At 41.8% G+C, this 4987-nt stretch overlaps 1 pseudogene; it reads right to left on the bottom strand.

Moving 5' to 3' along the window:
- Positions 1–4355: 4355 nt before the first annotated feature.
- LOC139076948 (cyclin-dependent kinase 2-associated protein 1 pseudogene) lies at positions 4356–4670 on the bottom strand (annotated as a pseudogene).
- Positions 4671–4987: the final 317 nt, after the last annotated feature.

Genomic DNA, 4987 nt, shown 5'->3' with positions numbered 1-4987 from the left:
AGGCCAGAAGTCCAAAATCAGTCTCACTGGGCTGAAATCAATGAATAAGCAGGGCCCTTACTCATTCCACAGCCATGCTCCTTCCAGAGGCTCTAAGAGAGTCTGTTTCTTGACTCTTCCAGCTTCTGGTGGGTGCCACCATTCCTTGATTTGTGGCCATGTCAATCTCTTCAGTCTCTGCCTCTGGAGTCATATTGCCTTCTTGTCTTCTGTCTGTGTGTGAAACCTCCTCGCTCTTATAAGGACACTTGTGATTGCATTCAAGGCCCACCCAGATAATCCAGAATGATCTCCCATCTCAAGATATTTGATGCAATCACATCTGCAAAGACCCCTTTTGCCAACATAACCTTCACAGATTCCAGGGGTTAAGATGTGGGTATCTTTTGGGGGACCACATTTGGGATATTTAACTATGATTACTCAACTAGCATGACTTCTTATGATTTCAAGGAACTTCCTGAAAATTTGGCTGCTTATTAGATTAAACTACGGTGTCAGAATATGCTGATCTGATCACCAAAGTATCCAATTTGTTGGATCACTACATTTCTCATTATAAATGTAAAAATCAGAATTCTGGGTTTTTGGCTCATTAGTTTTCATGAGTTCGGGTAATGCGTATCAGGCTCTGAGATGTGAGCTGTCCGTTTTACAAGCTCAGAAAATTTTTCAGCACACTAATAGTGAACCCATACCTGAAGGGGCAGTCAAACTGAGTTGTAATCTCTTGATCCCAAATCCAAATTCCTAAGGAAGGAGTATCATTAGCCAAACCCGAGCCAATTTCCTACCCTGGAACAATCAACTGTGGCTGGGGAATAAGGTCCCTTTGAATGTACTGCTTTTATTTTATATTCATTAAGGAGGGATAGTCAGTCTCCTCAAAGTTGGGGAACGTGGCAAACAAAGGACATAATGTCTGTATTGTACTTTAACTCTCAGCAGGCATTCTATTTCCAAACGTCTTCTGTACTATCTGCTAAGTCTTCTTGACTACACATTTGTGTGTATTTTCAGGATTCATGGTAAAACTCTACTTTCTCCTTCCTCCAGTGTATTCTTCTCACATCTACCAAATTAATCTCTATAAAATACCCTTGCTTTATAATCTATGATGTTTATTGCTCATATATTATCTTTGTTTTTAGCTTTTTGTATATTTTTCCTGTATTTTATTACTTAAAATTTTTAAATCAACTCACTCTGTAATTACATACATTAATTTAAAAAGTAAACTCTCTCTGCCATAAATGAAAAACTGATGTCACTTTCCTTAAATGGAAGGTAATCATACAAATAAATACAGCAGGCTGTTAAATGAGGTTTCCAACAGTTTTGACTGAGTTTCCAACACAATATACAAGAAACAGTAGGTATATTATGAAAGTTAGTGTAAGATGGACTCCTCACATGCAAGTTTACAAAGGAAATTGTGGAGAACTGGTTCCACGGTTTTTGCACTCCTCAGTCAGATCAATGATATTTAAAATGAGTCAGAATATGAAGGGAGAGGGGGCTCTGTGAGGGATCTCTTAGGAAGGATCTGGCGCTATGCTAGAGACCCAAGAGAGGGGGTACTGCTTTCTCCTCAGACCTAGTGTGAGAAGCTTCCTTGAGACCCCATGGAGAGCTATGAGGGTGTTCCCTGCCATTAGGAGATGTAGAGCAATGGGAACTGAATCCCACCTAAGAAAAGGTAGAAATGGCTGGGCTAGGATTGGGCTGCACTCCCGGTGTTTTGGGGACAAGGGAGGTGTGAATGTTTTCCGTGGACCAGATGTGGGCCACTTGGGACAAAGAGAACTGGAGTTGGGTCAGATCATCTTGGGTCTTTCCAGTTGAGTGGCCTGGAGGAACTCCAGCAAGAAGAATCTATGGGAGAATGCTGGCTTTTTAGGGGCTTTGAAGGGAGTCAGTAGCCACTCAGACTAGAAATGCTTGCGTTAAGTGTCCTGCAATGGATGGGGCTGGCCCAGTGGCATAGTGGTTAAGTTTCTGCACTCTGCTTCAGCAGACCAGGATTTGTGGGTTTGGATCCCAGGGGCAGACCTACACGCTGCTCATCAAGCCATGCTGTGGCAGCGTCCCACATACAAATGGAGGAAGATTGGCACAGATGTTAGCTCAGGGCCAATCTTCCTCACTAAAAAAAAAGTGTCCTGCAACAGGGAGTGAGAGAAATCTCCAAGAAAGTGCCCAGGCAAGAAGGAGTCAGGTTTGACCTACTTGGCCTGAAGAGCTCTCAGCCACCAGCCAGGAAATACTGTCCTCATGCATTTACCTCTTCTGCCCTCTGACCTCCCCTTTTCTAACCCTGAAAAGAAGTAGGACAGCAGCTACCAAGTGAAGGAGGAAGTGAGTGGAGAGAGCAGAAGCCAACCACACTCCCTTTCTGGAAGGCAGACAGCTGTCAAGTAGAGGCCTTGCCCAGAGGATGGGGAGGAGATGGAAGGGTTGACTAATTTCTAGGACTTGACATTCAACTTACCAAATTAGGACTGTATTAGCACAAAGAAGACTCTAAGACCGTCTTTTACTTCAGAGCCGGCAAAAAAGGACGCCGGACCTGCTGGGATATTATCCAGTGGCAGTAAAAAAGCTTTCCCACTGGATAAAGTTCAAAGGAGACCTGGGAAACAAAATACAAAGTTGGATTTTGATTGTGTCATGGTCAATACTTGTTCAACACTCTGCTTACATAAACATTGTGAAAACAAAGAAGTTATACCTTTAAAAGTTAAAGTTGAAAAACCAAGGACAATCAAATAGTAAAGACAATTTGTTTTTTAAATGCATACAAGAAAATAGCTGCTTAACTTACACGTGTGAAGAACTCCTTGGTCCAGGTTGGAGATTGGCCAGGTGGGTGACTGATGTTGCCCCTAAGCCTAGATGCTTCTGTGGTTCACAGTGGGTGGTGTCCCTGCTTGGTGGTGTGACACAGTGGGGGCATGTTGACAGTCCACCCCCATTTCAAAGCAATGTCAACATGGGAATGATAGCCTACATTAAAATAAATACTTTTTAAAATAAAAAAAAGTTCAGTGGTATGAAATCATCTTGCATACGACACTCTGCTGGAATCCTTGGGCCCCATCTTACCTCGAAGACTGTGTCTCTCCCTGTGCCCAGCCCGGCCCATCTGTGCAGGGCAAAGCCCCTTTTTCCTGTTCTCTGCTCCAGTCATATTCTCTGGGCTCCAATCCTCTAGTGGCTCAAATCTGCTCTTCCTTACAAACTCTTCTATTTCTTCTTTCAGTTCTATCAGTTTCTGCAGCTCTGTTGTTTGGTGCAAACATATTTAGGATCATTATATCTTTCTGGTGGATTGACTCTAATTATTATATAATGTCTCTTTCTGTCTCTGGTAAGTTGCTTTGCTCTGACATCTACTTTGTTATTAATATAGCCATTCCTGCTTTCCTTTACTTAATGTTTGCATGATATATCTTTCCCATATTTCTACTTTCAACCTGCCTATATCATCATATTTGAGATGAGTCTCTTATAGACAGCACATAGTTGGGTCATGTTTTTAAATCCAATTTGCCAATTTCTATCTTTTAATTGATGAATTTAGATTATTTGCATTTAATGTAATCATAAATATGTTAAAGCCTAAGTCTTGCACTTAATTTTATTTATTTTAATTTTTTTGTTAATGAAAATAAGCTTTATTATATCAAGTAATAAATATACACAAAGATGAAAACAGTTTTAATCATTTTATTCCAGATGTTTTGATCGACTTACAGTAAACACAACTGAAATCTTATATAGTCTCAGAACAATATTGTTGTTTGGTTGGTTGCTCTTTCTTTTGTATTTATAACTTGTGCATTTTTAAACTGACTTCAAAGCACTCATAGTCATGCAAATGCTTAAGCAAAAAAAAAGTTACGTTACGCAGAATCTATAATGTATGGCCAACAAGGACTGGCTACTAAGTCAAGTGTGCTGTCAGTATTCATTAAAACCAAAATCCTTAGGGTTGTGTTGGCTTGCAAAAAGAAAGAAGGAACAATTCTGGTTACATAAGTATATTCAACAAAAAGATTATAGTGAGACACTGGTATCTTAGAGGCAAACTACAGTTTGCTATGTTAGACAACTTTTATGTGCATTTTTTTAATCAATGATTTAAAAAAAATACCTGAATAGTTTCTAACGACTTAAAGTACAAATCCTTATCAACTGCCAAACCTTTTCTGTAGGTTCAGAGCCTAGTGAACCAGGAGAGGGAAAAGCAAACAGTCACCATTTTGAAGACGTGTTTCATCTAAACAGAGGATGCGAACTGTGACTTCTCATCTTGCAAAAAAACGGAGAGCCTTTCAAACCTGACAAGGTGGCTAGGATCTGGCCTTCTGCTCTGTTTCAGCCAAGCACCCCCTTCCCGGTCCTCTAGCATGAGCGATGCCTCGGTGTAGACGGGTCTGATCACTTTCCAATCCTTCTATGATGGTCAGCAGCTTAGCATACTTGCTTTGAGGTATCTGGCTGTCCCCAGTTCACTGAGCACAGCCTAGGGATGGTGGCCTGTAGTCATTCAGCAGCAAGAAGTACTGTGAAAACATTGCCGTGAAGGTGAAAGGCGAGTGGACACTTGCAGCCTTGTGGAGGGAGGCCATGGGCCTGTGTGCAGTCAAGTTTAGTTTGTAAGACATGCCTTCCCCTGCCCCATATTAGTGGCAGATGGCACCTGGGTGCAGTCAGGGGCAAGCCCGTGAGTGTGGCAGTGGCAAGGCTGGGCTGCTGGGCAGATTGCAATGGTGATTTAGCCGTGGCTTAGGCCCAGTATGCTGGTTTGTGAACTTCTCTGTGTGTTTGCCAAGCTCCTGAACACTTTTTTTTTCTTTTTTTTTGCTGAGGCAGATTTGCCCTGAGCTAACATCTGTTGCCAATCTTCCTCTTTTCATATGTGAACCTCTGCCACAGCACGGCCACTGACAGATGAGTGGTGTAGGTCCACGCCCAGGAAACA

This window comes from Equus przewalskii, chromosome 18 (genome assembly GCF_037783145.1).
Source record: "Equus przewalskii isolate Varuska chromosome 18, EquPr2, whole genome shotgun sequence".
NCBI classification, from domain to species: Eukaryota; Metazoa; Chordata; class Mammalia; order Perissodactyla; family Equidae; genus Equus; species Equus przewalskii.
The sequence above is the reverse complement of the archived record's forward strand: the minus strand, read 5'-3'. Positions and strand labels throughout refer to the sequence as shown.